Genomic DNA, 17,184 nt, shown 5'->3' with positions numbered 1-17,184 from the left:
AGGCACTTTCCTTCATCTTTAGGAATCTTTTCCTCATTCTCACCCTTTTCTCTGAATACACCGCTGCTCTCCTTCAGAGAGGCGACCGACTTCTCCTGCCTTTTCAATGCCTCCTCCAGAGACTTCAGCTTGGAGACTTCCATCTTACTGTTTCCAGACTTACTATGCAGTGATTTCTTTTTCCTGAGATCTTCTCTCACCACAGCAAGTTTCTGTTCCTCCTCAGCAATGCAGCGAAGTCTGTTCACCACTTTATCCTGGAAGACTGGTAAGGACTCCCCTTCCCTACCCCCCCATCCATACTGTTGCAGTTCTGCCTCTGGTATCCACCCTCTGGCTGCTACTGGCACAGGCACTTTCCTTCATCTGTTGGAATCTCTTCCTCATTCTCACCCTTTTCTCTGAACACACCGCTGCTCTCCTTCAGAGAGGCGACCGACTTCTCCTGCTTTTTCAATGTCTCCTCCAGAGACTTCAGCTTGGAGACTTCCCTCTAAGCCCTTGTACACACGGTCGGAGAATCCGTCGGAATGTGTCCTATCGGACCATGTCATCGGATAATCTGACTGTGTGTGGTATGCATCGGATTGATTCCGTCGGAATATCCGTCGGACCCAATTTTCCAACATGTTGGAAATATTTCCCGACCAACTGGGCCGGTCAGACCTAATCCGATCATGTGTAGAGAATTTTGATCGGACCAAGTGCCACGCATGCTCAGATCAAATTCCTGCATCAAAGCTATTGGCTACTAGCCTGAATGTAGTCCCATCGTAACGAAATTACGTCATCACGTTCTGAAAGATCGGATTTTTCGCCAACTTTGTCCGACCGTGTGTATGCAACAGTTTCGGACAAGATCCGACGGGCAAAATCCGACGGATTTGGTTGTGGAAATCTCCGACCGTGTGTACAGGGGCTTACTGTTTCCAGACTTACTATGCAGGGATTTATTTTTCCTGAGATCATCTTTCACCACAGCAAGTTTCTGTTCCTCCTTAGCAATGCAGCGAAGTCTGTTCACCACTTTATCCTGGAAGACTGGTAAGGACTCCCCTTCCCTACCCCCCCATCCATACTGTTGCCGTTCTGCCTCTGGTATCCACCCTCTGGCTGGTACTGGCACAGGCACTTTCCTTCATCTGTTGGAATCTCTTCCTCATTCTCACCCTTTTCACTGAACACACCGCTGCTCTCCTTCAGAGAGGCGACCGACTTCTCCTGCCTTTTCAATGCCTCCTCCAGAGACTTCAGCTTTGAGACTTCCCTCTTACTGTTTCCAGACTTACTATGCAGGGATTTCTTTTTCCTGAGATCAGCTTTCACCACAGCAAGTTTCTGTTCCTCCTTAGCAATGCAGCGAAGTCTGTTCACCACTTTATCCTGGAAGACTGGTAAGAACTCCCCTTGCATTGGGGCAGGCCCAGGATCCATTGCAGCTTGAGCACATGGAGTAGGCCACAGTGCCTCTGCAGATCCTCCACCTTTATCTCCCCCCCCCCCCACCCACTGCATTGTGGTTGGGGGAGAAGCCTGCAGGGCAGACCCAGGGCTGATGTTTCCTCCAGCTGTGACCAAAGCAGAGTGAGCCAACCGCACCTTTGCAGAACGGCACCACCCGATGGAGAAGCTCCTCCGGGGCAGAGACTGATGTGACTGGTTCAGTGTTCTCTGTACAGTGCTGCGGTATATGTCAGAGCCATATAAATAATAACAGTGTGTGACTGTGAGGGGACATTAGAGTGTAAGCTCCTCTGTTCAGAGGCGTGACATTACCGTGAATAGTAGGACGATCGTACTTTGATGTGGTATTTCTGGTCGGAGGTCGGCAGTCACGACTGAGATGTGTAATATGAAAGTCATTCCCCTGAAGTCCTCGTCCTCTTCATCTGCAAGGTTCAGTCCCCGCTCTGTATGATTTGTAGAGAGCTCTGGAGAGAGGAGTCCCCCGCACCGCTCCGCTCAGCAATGCTAATGACACTTGTAGGGGATGCTCCTCACTCCCTCGTACTGTAAATAGCTTTGTTAATTAAAGTGTCTTTTTATTCCTGCTCTTCACTCTCGCCTTGTCGGCACCAGCAGGAGCGACACCAACGACTCCGCATTAATGAGATTGTTATGATGAGGACAGCAGACACCCATCCATGTAATGACACCTCAACCAAACACGCTGCAAAGGCTTCATTCATAAAATCTTCTGTTCCTAAAGGGTCATTCCGTCCAAAAGTGATGGGTGGAGCTTAACGATGAACTCCTGGCCTAAAAACGTTCATCTTATCATATTCCTCAATAGGCGCCAAGAATATACTGTAATTCGCGCGCCAAATGTTTTTGCAAACCCCAGATATTGCCTTGTAAAAGTAGCGGTGACATCATCGCTGTGCTGTACTCAGCCTGTGCTGTGGGAGGGGGGCCTGTCAGGCTCCGCCCACTACAGGCTGCCTGTGTTTTTACGTCAGATTAGGCGGCCCGTCAAAACTTGTAATCGCGAAGCGACGTTCGGTCATGGCCATCTTGGTACACCCCGCACTCAGCCACAGTAAGCCTGCAGTCTGAAGTCGCCAAGCGGACATCTTTTTTACACCCACCGAAGTCTTGCATTTCACACTTATTTTTACCACTAAACCGAGCTTATATAGTGAAATACACCGTGACACCGTTTTTGATGTCGAATTTTAAAAGCAGCGGTGTTCTGTCAGATCAGCAATCCTGTGGGATCAGCAGGCTGGCCGCTGCTTTTAAAATTCAACATCAAAACAGTGTCACGGACTTCGAAAAACTCATTTACCCCGACTTCCACATCATTCACCTTGCATTCTGCAACAGCCACTCTCATGGGGCCACCACGAGAAGCCACTTCCCTATCCCCTCATACTGTTGCCGTTCTGCCTCTGGTATCCACCCTCTGGCTGGTACTGGCACAGGAACTTTCCTTTATCTTTAGGAATCTCTTCCTCGTTCTCACCCTTTTCACTGAACACACCGCTGCTCTCTTTCAGATAGGCGACCGACTTCTCCAGAGACTTCAGCTTGGAGACTTCCCTCTTACTGTTTCCAGACTTACTATGCAGGGATTTCTTTTTCCTGAGATCTTCTTTCACCACAGCAAGTTTCTGTTCCTCCTTAGCAATGCAGCGACGTCTATTCACCACTTTATCCTAAAAAACTGGTAAGGACTCCCCTTCCCTACCCCCCCCCCATCCATACTGTTGCCATTTTGCCTCGGGTATCCACGCTCTGGTTGGTACTGGCACAGGCACAGGCACTTTCCTTCATCTTTAGGAATCTCTTCCTCATTCTTACCCTTTTCACTGAACACACTGCTGCTCTCCTGCGACCGACTTATCCTGCTTTTTCAATGCCTCCTCCAGAGACTTCAGCTTGGAGACTTCCCTCTTACTGTTTCCAGACTTACTATGCAGGGATTTCTTTTTCCTGAGATCTTCTTTCACCACAGCAAGTTTCTGTTCCTCCTTAGCAATGCAGCGAAGTCTGTTCACCACTTTATCCTAGAAGACTGGTTAGGACTCCCCTTCCCTATCCCGCCCCCCCCCCCATCCATACTGTTGCCATTCTGCCACCGTTTTGATGTTGAATTTTAAAAGCAGTGGTGTTCTGTCAGATCAGCAAACCTGTGGGATCAGCAGGCTTGCCGCTGCTTTTAAAATTCAACATCAAAACGGTGTCACAGACTTCGAAAAACTGTATTTCACTATATAAGCTTGGTTTAGTCGTAAAAATAATGCCCCATACACGCGGTCGGACATTCCGATGACAAAATCTGTCTGATTTTTTTCAGACTTATTTTGGCCCAAACTTGTCTTGCGTACACACGGTCGCACAAGTTGTCGCAAAATCCGATCGTTCAGAACAAGGCGACGTACAACGGGACTATAAAGAGGCCAGTAGCCAATAACTTTAGTCTTGTAATTTATTCTGAGCATGCGTGGCACTTTGTCCCTCGGAATTGCCTACACACGATCGGAAATTTAATCGATCGGATTCTGTTGTCGGAAAATTTTAGATCCTGCCCTCAAACTTTGTGTCTGTGTGTCGGAAATTCATACGGAAAAAGTCAGATGGAGCGCACACGCGAATGGATTTTCCGACAACATGATCCGATCGCACATTTTCCGTCGGAAAGTGCGACCGTATGTACAGGGCATTAGTGTGAAATGCAAGATTCCGTTGGGTGTAAAAAGATGTCCGCTTGGCAACTTCAGACTATAGGCTAAGACCCCTTTTTCACACCGAGGGCGTTAGGCAGGCAGGAAAAGTCCTGCCAGCAGCTTCTTTGTAGCGGTGAAGGGGCGTTGTGTTTACCATTCCTCCACCGCTGCTGAAATCAATGGGGCAGCGTGGCTATACCGCCGGCAAAACGCCACTATTGCGGGGCGTTGCCGGAGGTTTTAACCCTTTCCCGGCCGCTAGCGGGGGTTAAAAGTGCCCCGATATCAGCCTGAAATGCACCGCAAATCCTCCCCTCCTTCTAGGCCTCCAATAGGATCGCTTAACCTTTCAGCCAATCGGGAAACGGGTAACAGACCCGCGCTTCCTGATTGGCAGAGAGGCGATTCAGTGTTAGAAAAACACATCTGGGAGGACTCTGAGTATAATGTTCTGCGCTCCGACCCCACCCTATTTTGAAGCCTATTAGCGCCTGTGGCTCTAAATCAGGTGCTTCAAAAATACAGCCCCGCCGCTGTAATTCAGGCACCCAGCGTCCGAAAAGGGGCCGGACACATGAATAGGGGGTGGCAGCGGCGGCCATGGATAGATTCCTACAATACCCATTATTCATATAGGGGGGTGGCGAGGACAAGCAATTGAACAGGTGTATCTAATAAAGCAGTCGGTGACTTTATATAACCACACAGAGGGGGGTTCCGGGGTTTCTGGTTCTGAAATGATTTCACCGCCGTATGTAAATCTGTAATTTTTCTTCCTCCCCCCCCGAATGTTCCGTCCCGCCAGTCCTATGATATATAGCGGGATATACCGCTGACTCAGCCCAGGGGGTTCCCATCCTTCTTCTTCTGTCAGCCAACATCTGCATTCCTATAGATTTCCGCAGCGCAGGATGGAGAGCGATCGATACTCTGACTGTTTCATGTCAGGGTAGAAATATCTCACCTCATACCGGAGAAAAGAGGGATCCCGCCCATGCCGGAGAGAAGAGGGATCCCGCCCATGCCGGAGAGAAGAGGGATCCTGCCCATGCCGGAGAGAAGAGGGATCCCGCCCATGCCGGAGAGAAGAGGGATCCCGCCCATGCCGGAGAGAAGAGGGATCCCGCCCATACCGGAGAGAAGAGGGATTCCGCCTATACCGGAGAGAAGAGGGATTCCGCCCATGCCGGAGAGAAGAGGGATTCCGCCCATGCCGGAGAGAAGAGGGATCCCGCCCATGCCGGAGAGAAGAGGGATTCCGCCCATACCGGAGAAAAGAGGGATCCCGCCCATACCGGAGAAAAGAGGGATCCCGCCCATACCGGAGAAAAGAGGGATCCCGCCCATACCGGAGAAAAGAGGGATCCCTCCCATACCGGAGAAAAGAGGGATCCCGCCCATACCGGAGAAAAGAGGGATCCCGCCCATACCGGAGAAAAGAGGGATCCCGCCCATACCGGAGAAAAGAGGGATCCCGCCCATACCGGAGAAAAGAGGGATCCCGCCCATACCGGAGAGAAGAGGGATTCCGCCCATACTGGTACGGAGAACCTCCATCTGCAGGCAGATAGGACACCCAGTACCAAATCGCCATCCATTACCGACTGCGCTCACCTATTGGAAGAAAATGTGAATGAACGCCTTGGTTGTGCGAGTCTCTGATCTTAAAACGTGACAGTAGGTGTGGGGGAGAGGAACCCCTTCCCTCTGTCAAAGGGGTGCGGGGGTAGGAGCTGGAGCATGGTACACGGTACTGAACATTGTATTGAATATTTCTCCCACTAATACAAGCCACAATCCCCCCCCCCCCACTGACACCAACAATGGGCACTATTCCCTCCCCCACTGACACCAACAATGGGCACTATTCCCTCCCCCACTGACACCAACAACGGGCACTATTCCCCCCACTGACACCAACAATGGGGAAATATTCCTCCTACTCATACCAATGATGGTGCACTATTCCTCCCACTGACACCAACAAGGGGGCATTATTCCCTCAAATGACACCAATGACAGGGCACTATTCCTCCCGCTGGCACCAACAATGGGGCACTATTCCTCCCACTGACACCAATGATGGGGCACTATTCCCCCAACTGACACCAATGATGGGGCACTATTCCCCCAACTGACACCAATGATGGGGCACTATTCCCCCCACTGACACCAATGATGGGGCACTATTCCCCCCACTGACACCAACAATAGGGGTCTATTCCTCCCACTGACGCTAACAATAGGGCACTGATCCCCCCCCCATTGACACCAACAATAGGAAACTACTCTTCCCACTGACACCAACAATGGGCCACCATTCCTCGCTCACACCAATGATGGGGCACTATTTCCCCCAAGATGTATGAGCATTATGTGTTAGAAAACACCCCCCCCCCCCAAAAAAAAAGTATGGAGCACTAATCTGCATGCTGACCCCCTTAGATTAAATTTCTCCTCCTCCCAGGACAAAATCTGTAACCCCTGCTGATATTGCCCCATCGCCCCTCCCATCTCAAATCCTCTCAAATCCTCTCTCTTCTTCTCAAATCCCCCCCTAAAAAAAAAAAAGAAATCACTTATAGAACAAATCCTTTCCCCCCACTCCAAATCCCCCCACCTCCCTCCTAGCACAAATACCCTCCAGTCATCCCCACTAGCACAAATACCCCCCCCCCCCCATAAAGAATCTCCCATGCTACCACAAATCCCCTTTACCAGATTACTTCTAGCACAAATCCACTTCCCCCTCCTGCCCCCGTCCCAACACAAATCCCCCCACCTTTCCTAGCGCACACACACCCAAATTTCCCCACCCAACACAAACCCCCTCCCCCCATCTCCTTGTGGTGACCAACCCCTCCCCCCCCCCCACCTCACCTGATGCTACAGTACCCAGGGCAGCCGCCCCTCGTGCCGACCCCATGTCCGGCTCCAGATTCTGATGCTACGATAGGCTGCCTCTGAGAAGTGTAGGGGGTAGGGCCGGGAACCACAGAGCACAGATTTCAGACCGGGAACCGACACCCACAAAGGCTCCGTGAATGGAGGAAGCAGATTCAGTAATGGACGCCATGATAAAAAAAAAAAAACTCAGCAGGTTGTATCTTTAGTGAAGGGAAAAACTTTCTTGTTGGGTTGGAGTGCGCCTTTAAGACCCTAGATGGAATCTGAAGGGGCCGTGAGTATCCACGGCACACCACGCCGGCATCGTCTGGCTTCCCCCCGAGCTGTACTCCATCCAGAACTACGACAAGACGCATTAACAGTAAATACGACTGAAATCAAGCCAAAAATGTTTCGTCCTCGGAGCCCCATCACTCTCCTGTATGGCAGAATCCAGTAATTGGTCCCTTCCAGACGGAGAGAATTTATATATATATATTTGGGGAAGGTGTGACAAGAATGAAATAGAGTGCAGGAATAAAAGCTGCAATGCGGGAGACTCGTCATTATGGAGAGCCGAGAGTTCTGCCCTACTGACACTCCAATCAGGGACTAGGATGACGTTCTGGAATACGCCGAGCGAGAGCAAGTCCTGGCCTAGAAAATACTTCTAATGTACCAGACTGCTTAATGTCTCTTCTGGGCCAAATCAGAAAACGGTTGTTCTGGGAACAACCAATTGCTGAGCCATGTGAATGTGCAGGCCAGATCTTGTCAGCTCCGCCCATTATGTCCCCCCCCCCCCAAGACGTGTGCGCTGCCGAAAAACTTGTTTGTTTCCGTTTCATACGTTTTTTTTTTTTTTTTTTTTGGGTCATTTCTTATGATCGCAATTAGGCTTGTGCAATTCGTTTCGTAACGAATCGAAATTCGGCCGAATTTTGCATCTTTCGGACATTCGGATGCATCCGAATGTCCGAATAAAAAAATAACAAATTACAACGAATAGGAAAGAAATATAACAAATGAATTCGAATGAATTCGACATGATTCGAAATTTATTTCAACCACATTCAAAAATATTTTATGACCCGACTTTAGGGACATGTATCTCGGGGTCACTTGGTGCTAGACACTTCAAATTTGGATATGTTGTAGTGCTAGTATTATTGTGTTTACATACCAAATTTGGGGTTTCTAGCTATAAGTGACCCCGAGATATGTGGCCCCAAAATCGGGTCGCGAAATGTTATTAGTTATTAGAGCAGAGAATAACATTCTGCGACCCGATTTTGGGGCCACATATCTCGGGGTCACTTATAGCTAGAAACCCCAAATTTGGTATGCAAACACAATAATACTAGCACTACAAGATATCCAAATTTGGAGTTTCTAGCACCAAGTGACCCCGAGATACATGGCCCTAAAGTGGGATCACAAAATATTTTTGAATGTGGTTGAAATAATGTCGAATCATGTTGAAATCATTTCGAATCCGGTAGAAATATTTTCGAATTTGGTTGAAATATTTTCGAATGTGGCCGATTTTTCGAATTCGGTAGAAAACTAAACGAAATCCGAAAACGAATTTAAGGAAGTTACCGAATATAACTAAACAAAATTAATGAATTAACGAATTAAAACGAAACTAAACAAATTTTTTCCTTTTGCACATGTCTAATCGCAATTTGAAAATTCGTAAATTAAAAAATGTGTCAATTCGAAAATTCAAAAACTCGTTAAATTCGAAAAATCCAAAAATAAGAAAGAAAATCCAAAAATTCTAAAGAATGAAATCTGAAAATTCTAAATAATAACTAACTATTAAATTATAGATATTGAAATTTCCTTTCAAATTTGGCTGTTAGTAAACGTAACGAACACAAATTTATCCGAATTTCCGAATTATCCAAAATAGCGAATGCCGTATCTAAACAAATGGAACACGACTAATTATTAATAAAACATTTTTAATAATATAATTTATTATTATTAATTTGATCTGTTCCATTCGCTGAGATAAGGCATTCGCTATTTTGCATAATTTGTAACCTCGGATTAATTTGATAATTCGGAAATTTGAAAATTCTAAAATCCGAAAAAAAATGAAATTTTGAAAATCTGAATTAATAACTAACTATTAAATTCTAGGTATTCTACGTATTGGAATTTCCTTTCAAATTTGGCTGTTAGTGAACGTAACGAATGCGAATTTATCCGAAGTTTCGAATTATTGGACTAATGCTGTATCTAAATGAATGAAACATAACATATTAATAATAATAATAATAAACAACAATAATAAAAACGTTTTATTATTAATTTGTTCCGTTCTATTTGTTTAGATGCGGCATTCATTATTTTAGATAATTCGAAACTTCGGATAAATTCGCATTCACTACGTTCACTAAGGGCCAAATTTGAAAGGAAATACCAATACCTATAATTTAATAGTTATTTCAGATTTTCACATTTTCGGGATTTCGAATTTACGAATATTTAAATTTACGAATATTCTGAAAAATTAGTTAAATGGGTTTTTGTTAATTCGGATGTTTAACTAATTTGTTGAAACTCGTTAAAAAAAAATAATTAATTCAGAACGAAACGAATTGCACCCATCTAGTCAGCCCTGCCATACCATTTTCTGGCCATAGTTGGCGTACAAGCGGGGGGTATTGGTGATTAGAACTCCGTAATGTGCCACATCCATTAAAATTTTGAATACAGAAAAGGGAATTCCCCCAATGGTGGGACTTTTTATAGTCACACCAGTCATATAGCAAATAAATTCATAAAAACAAGTTTATTTATAAAAAAAAAGACAAAAAAACACAGAATGTACATGATTTGAGCAGCTAAAAGTACACCAATGGAAAATATAAGATGATGATACAATCTGGTATCCCCAACCGACGCGTTTCAGAGACGATACAACTCCTTCATCAGGGGTGTATGAGGTATTATTTGTAATTGATCAATAGGTGTATCAATGAACATTAAACTAAACATGGAAAGTCTTTGCATATCTAGAGAGGACATTTCTGCCCATTCTTCTTCTTTGTAAAATATCTCAAGCTCTGTCAGATTGGATGGAGAGCGTCTGTGATCAGCAATTTTCAAGTCTTGCCACAGATTCTCAATGGGATTTAGGTCTGGACTGTGACTGGGCCATTCTAACACATGAATATGCTTTGATGTAAACCATTCCATTGTAGCTCTGGCTGGATGTTTCGGGTCGTTGTCCTGCTGGAAGGGGAACCTCCGCCCCGGTCTCAAGTCTTTTGTAGACTAACAGGTTTTCTTCTAAGATTGTCCTGTATTTGTCTCCATCCATCTTCCCATCACCTCTGACCAGCTTCCCTGTTCCTGCTGAAGAAAACCATCCCCACCACATGATGCTGCCACCACCATGTCTCACGGTGGGGATGGTGTGTTCGGGGGATGGGTAGTGTTAGTTTTCCGCCACACATTAGCGTTTTACTTTTAGGCCATAAAATAGAATTTTGGTCTCCTCTGACCAGATCACCTTCTTCCACATGTTTGCTGCCCCCTCCCCCACATGGCTTCTCACAAACTACAAACAGGACTTCTTATGACTTTCTTTCTCCAATGTCTTTCTTCTTGTCACTCTTCCATAAAGGGCAGATTTGTGGAGAGACGACTAATAGTTGTCCTGTGGACAGATTCTCCCCCCTGAGCTGTGGATCTCTGCAGCTCCTCCAGAGGTACCATGGACCTCTTGGCTCTTCTCTGATGAATGCTCTCCTTGCCCGGCCCGGTCAGTTTAGGTGGACGGTCATGTCTTGGTAGGTTTGCGGTTGTGCCATACTCTTTCCATTTTCCGATGATGGATTGAACAGAGCTCCGTGAGATGTTCAAAGCTTGGGAGATTTTATTATAACCTAACCCTGCTTTATACTTCTCCACAACTTCATCCCTGACCTGTCTGGTGTGTTCCTTGGCCTTCATGATGCTGTTTGTTCACTAAGGTTCTCTAACAAACCTCTGAGGGCTTCACAGAACAGCTGTATTTATACTGAGATTAAATGACACACAGGTGGACTCTATTTACTAAGGCAATTGGTCCCACTAGATTTTAGTTAGGGGTATCAGAGTAAAGGGGGCGCCACACAAATGCCCCTCCCCCACACTTTTCACATATTTATATCATTTATCATTTTCCTTCCACTTCACAATTATGTGACACTTTGTGTTGGTCCATCACATAAAATCCCAATAAAATACATTTACGTTTTTGGTTGTAACATGACAACATGTGGGAAATCTCAAGGGGTATGAATACTTTTTCAAGGCACTGTATACGGATTCTCGGGTTTTTAGCTTTTTTTATATACATTTCATGTTGTCATCCCTATAAATAGAAGTAGTTGTGTTCCTCCCGGAAGATGGAGGGTGATAATGGTGTATAGCTGTCCTCCTGCAGGCCCACGGAGGATCGTGTGCCCTTTGTTGTGTTGTAATGTGACCATCGCTCCGCGGCTCCCTGACACCTCCGCTTATTATCTCAATACAAGAGCTGCCAGTCAGCTGCTCAGTCAGGAGGAGGCCCCCGGGGAGGACGTCGCTGGATGTTACATCTGTGGTGTCCGAGCGGATCAGGTGGAGGGAAATTTATGGAGTTTGTGCTGAGGCAACTGATAGAAAATTATTTCATGTCTAAAATCTGCTGGGGGGTCAGAATTCTAAACGGGGCCCAGAATTCATTAGTCACAACATTGCCTGATCTGACACACTGACATTGTAAGACACAGAACAATGACACACTGATACTTGGGGTCCCAGGACTATGACACACTGATACTTGAGGTCCCAGGACTATGACACACTGATACTTGAGGTCTCAGGACTATGACACACTGACACTTGGGGGTCCCAGGACTATGACACACTGACACTTGGGGATCCAGAATAATGACACACTGACACTTGGGGGTCCAGAACAATGACACACTGACACTTGGGGATCCAGAACAATGACACCCTGACACTTGGGGATCCAGAACAATGACCCACTGACACTTGGGGGTCCAGAACAATGACACACTGACACTTGGGGATCCAGAACAATGACACACTGACACTTGGGGGTCCAGAACAATGACACCCTGACACTTGGGGGTCCCAGAACAATGACACTGACACTTGGGGGTCCCAGAACAATGACACACTGACACTTGGGGGTCCAGAACAATGACACACTGATACTTGGGGGTCCAGAACAATGACACACTGACACTTGGGGATCCAGAACAATGACACACTGACACTTGGGGATCCAGAACAATGACCCACTGACACTTGGGGGTCCAGAACAATGACACACTGACACTTGGGGATCCAGAACAATGACACACTGACACTTGGGGGTCCAGAACAATGACACACTGACACTTGGGGATCCAGAACAATGACCCACTGACACTTGGGGGTCCAGAACAATGACCCACTGACACTTGGGGGTCCAGAACAATGACACACTGATACTTGAGGTCCCAGGACTATGACACACTGACACTTGGGGGTCCCAGGACTATGACACACTGACACTTGGGGATCCAGAATAATGACACACTGACACTTGGGGGTCCCAGAACAATGACCCACTGACACTTGGGGGTCCAGAACAATGACACACTGACACTTGGGGATCCAGAACAATGACACACTGACACTTGGGGATCCAGAACAATGACACACTGACACTTGGGGATCCAGAACAATGACACACTGACACTTGGGGATCCAGAACAATGACACACTGACATTTGGGGGTCCAGAACAATGACACCCTGACACTTGGGGGTCCAGAACAATGATACACTGACACTTGGGTATCCAGAACAATTGCCCCCCCCCCCCCTTCGACTGTCATTCAAAGTCGGCTAGCCAATCAGGAGGGAGAGAGGGGGTGGAGCCAGGTCAGAGCTCTGTGTCTGAATGGTCACAGGGGGCTGTGACTCGGCTCGGGTGCCCCCATAGGCAGCTGCTTGCTGTGGGGGCACTCAGCAGGAGGGAGGGGCCAGGAGCAGAGAAGAGGGACCCGAGAAGAGGAGGATCGGAGTGGTTCTGTGAAAATCCATTACAGAGGAGGGAAGTATAACATGTTTATTATTTTTAACTACAACAAAGAAATAAGAGACTTTACAATCACTTTAAGAAAAAAAAAAAGGGGGGAAGAAATGCACATCAAAAACGCGCGTGCAGAAAAGCACGTACAACATGTACGACAGGACTAGAAAACGGAAGTTCAATAGCCAATAGCTTCCGCTTCTACTTGCTTCAGAACGTGCGTCATTTTTTGGTCCATCGGAACAGCGTACAGACGAGCGTTTTTCCCGATAGGAATCCCCGTTTTACAGACATGGGCTTCCCTCGGTGTGGAGGAGATGCCAGGGCTTGTAGTTCTATGGTGCTAGGACCTCTGGCTGTCTTTACTGTAAAGGGTTAATGCCTGGCACTATTTAGGGTATATATGCGGTTTCTCTGTCACGCCGCATCCAGTGAGTGTGTATTAATATACGGTGATCCCAGAGGTAATTAGCATGTCATTAGTGACAGACCAGTTGAGCGCGGCGCTGTATTAACCCCGACCGTCTGCAGAGTCCCCTCGGAGGTATCCTCATGTATGGGGGAGGGGGGGGGGCAGAATTTTACCTCCTGTGCCAGTTCACCCTCCATCCCCCCCCTGATATAGAATGTCAGGTCAGTTTATGGGGAATGCTCAGAGCGATGCAGATGGAAGGGAAGTGTAATGAGGGGTCCCCTATTTATGAAAGCGGTGAAATGCGATTTCTCAGGGGAAATGTCACTTCCTCCCGTTCTACGGAGCGGCTCCGGCACTTCTCATTTCTCCAGACTCCAACAAAACGTACAATAATATTTCACTAATACAAATGTGTTCATTTCCCAGCGGCTTTCTGACGGTAAAATACAGCTCCGTATACTGGGCAAGACCCGGCCATTAGAGCGGCCGACCGACTCTCCCAATGGCGACTTTATTACCTTTTCCATCTGTCTGTCTGCTTTTCATTCATCTTTCTCGGGGGGGATTTGATTTTAATCACTAGTAAAAGCTCTTAATTTAAATCAACTTGATTTAAATCATAGTTTTAAAAGAGCAAATGTCATCTCTGACCCACTGCTGGCATCTCCTCTGACCTTCTGTTGGCCCCTCCTCTGACCCACTATTGGCTCCTCCTCTGACCTTCTGTTGGCTCTTCCTCTGACCCACTGTTGGCTCCTCCTCTGACCTGTTTTTGGCTCCTCCTCTGACCTGCTGTTGGCTCCTCCTCTGACCTGCGGTTGGCTCCTCCTCTGACCTGCGGTTGGCTCCTCCTCTGACCCACTATTGGCTCCTCCTCTGACCCGCTGTTGGTTCCTTCTCTGATGCGCTGTTGGCTCCTTCTCTGACCTACTATTGGCTCCTCCTCTGACCCGCTATTGGCTCCTCCACTGACCTGCTGTTGGCTCCTCCACTGACCTGCTGTTGGCTTCTCCTTTGACACACTATTGGCTCCTCCTCTGACCCACTATTGGCTCCTCCTCTGACCTGCTGTTGGCTCCTCCTCTGACCTGCTGTTGGCTCCTCCTCTGACCTGCTGTTGGCTCCTCCTCTGACCTGCTGTTGGCTCCTCCTCTGACCCGCTGTTGGCTCCTCCTCTGACCCACTGTTGGTTCCTTCTCTGACCTGCTATTGGCTCCTCCTCTGACCTGCTATTGGCTCCTCCTCTGACCTGCTATTGGCTCCTCCTCTGACCCACTATTGGCTCTTCCCCTGACGCGTTGTTGGCTCCTCCTCTGACCCACTATTGGCTCCTCCTATGACCTGCTGTTGGCATATCCTCTGACCCGCTGTTGGCTCCTCCTCTACCCACTGTTGGCTCCTCCTCTACCCACTGTTGGCTCCTCCTCTACCCACTGTTGGCTCCTCCTCTGACCCATTCACTTTAATGGGATGGCTGGTGATGGGGTGGTGACACAACAAGGTGAGGGACATGGTGGCAGCAGGTGAGTGGATGACCGCTAACGGGCGCTGCCATGATGGATCTGAAATGACAGGTGCTCTTTAAATGTAAGGACTCTGTTCTTGCTGGTAGTTAGAATCTTTAATATTTGCAAACAAAATGAATGTTTCCTATAGAATAATAACCTGTCAGGTTAGTAAATATTCCCAAACTGAGTCTCTTTTAAAGCCTGCTGCCATTTTGCTCCTCAAGGGAATAATAAGGCACTTCAAGCTTATGTGGATCACAAAGTTTATAAGTTGCTTATGAGGTTTCACTGTAATTTTTACTGCTTGCCCTTCCTCCTCCCACTTAGAGCCTGGTGCAGATGCATTTCTCTTCATCATACAGTTTGTAGTGTACATAGATTTACAAAACAATTGGCCAAAATAATATTTTCTCAAATTTGCCCCCCTTTCAGACCTCAGTTCATCCTCTTTCTACATATTACCCCTTCAGACGACACCTGCTCTAGACCTCAGATCAGCCCCCCTTGAGACCTCAGATTATCTTCCCTTCAGACCTCAAATCAGACCCCCTTCCAGAAAATACCCCTTCAGACCCTGGATAAACCCCCCTCAGGACCCCCAGCCACCCCCTTTAGGGATATGATCACCATGTACAAATATATAATGGTTCCATATAGTCAACTTGGTGTTAAGTCATTCACTTTATGGTCATCACAGAGGACACGGGGGGCGCTCTTTACATCTCCAAATACGGAAAGGTTTCTTCACAGTAAGAGCTGTGAAAATGTGGAATAGACTCCCTGCAGAGGTGGTTCTGGCCGGCTCAGTAGGTTGCTTTAAGAAAGGCCTGGATACTTTCCTAAATGTAATATATCTGGGCACTGACATTTATAGGTTAAGTTGATCCGGGGAAAATCTGATTGCCTCTCGGGGGGGATCAGGAAGGAATTTTTTCCTCTGCTGTAGCAAATTGGATCATGCTTTACTGAAGGGTTTTGTTTCGCCTTCCTCTGGATCAACTGTGGGTATAGGATTGGTTATATGGAATTGTATGATATATTTTTTTTTTTTTTATTTTTTTTTTACGGTTGAACTGGATGGATTTGTGTCTTTTTTATTTTTTTTTTTCAACCTGACTAACTATGTATTGCCCCCAATTTACTAAAAGTAGTCCTTCAGACTAGCACCGCTTCAGACCCCAGACCCTAAACCCCATATTTGCCTCCCCTTCACACCTTAGATCAGCTTCTCTTTAGACCTCAGATTAGCCTTCTGTCAGACCTCGGAAACAGCCTCCTCTTCTACAAATTAGAGCTTCAGATCACCCCCCCCCCCCCCCATCTGCAAATTGCCACCTCCGAATAGACCTCAGATTAGCCCCTTTAGACCTCAGATAATTTCCCCCCCCCCCACCAACTCCCCCTGTAGATTATCTTCCCTTCAGACCTCAAATCAGACCCCCTTCCAGAAAATACCCCTTCAGACCCTGGATAAACCCCCCTCAGGACCTCCAGCCACCCCCTTTAGGGATATGATCACCATGTACAAATATATAAGGGGTCCATATAGTCAACTTGGTGTTGAGTCATTCACTTTATGGTCACGGGAGGGCGCTCTTTACATCTCCAAATACGGAAAGGTTTCTTCACAGTAAGAGCTGTGAAAATGTGGTATAGCTCCCTGCAGAGGTGGTTCTGGCCAGCTCAGTAGATTGCTTTAAGAAAGGCCTGGATACTTACCTAAATTTACATACTATATATGGACACTGACATTTATCGGTAAAGTTTGGTAAACCCCATATTTGCCTCCCCTTCACACCTTAGATCAGCTTCTCTTTAGACCTCAGATTAGCCTTCTGTCAGACCTCGGAACAGCCTCCTCTTCTACAAATTAGAGCTTCAGATCACCCCCCCCCCCCCCCATCTGCAAATTGCCACCTCCGAATAGACCTCAGATTAGCCCCTTTAGACCTCAGATAATCCCCCCCCCCCGCCTCCCCCTGTAGACCCCAGATTATAACAGCCAAAACAGTACAGTTGGAGGGTCTGGCTTGTCACTATGTCTTTTTTAATGTACAGCTGTTGATAAAAACCCACCAGGACAAGATTCTCGTCTGGCAACATACTATTTAAT

The 17,184-nt window shown here is 47.0% G+C and overlaps 1 protein-coding gene across 1 annotated transcript in view; it reads left to right on the top strand.

The window, feature by feature from the left end:
- The window catches only part of PITPNC1 (phosphatidylinositol transfer protein cytoplasmic 1), a 196,492-nt gene that overhangs the window by 94,141 nt on the left and 85,167 nt on the right, over positions 1-17,184 (top strand). The gene's annotated exons all lie outside the window — the stretch shown is intronic.

This window comes from Lithobates pipiens, unplaced genomic scaffold, assembly GCF_037356315.1.
Source record: "Lithobates pipiens isolate NorthernLeopardFrog02 unplaced genomic scaffold, aLitPip1_a1.2 Scaffold_28, whole genome shotgun sequence".
Taxonomy (NCBI): Eukaryota; Metazoa; Chordata; class Amphibia; order Anura; family Ranidae; genus Lithobates; species Lithobates pipiens.
Note: the sequence above shows the minus strand (reverse complement) of the source record. Positions and strands in the feature narration are given on the sequence as shown.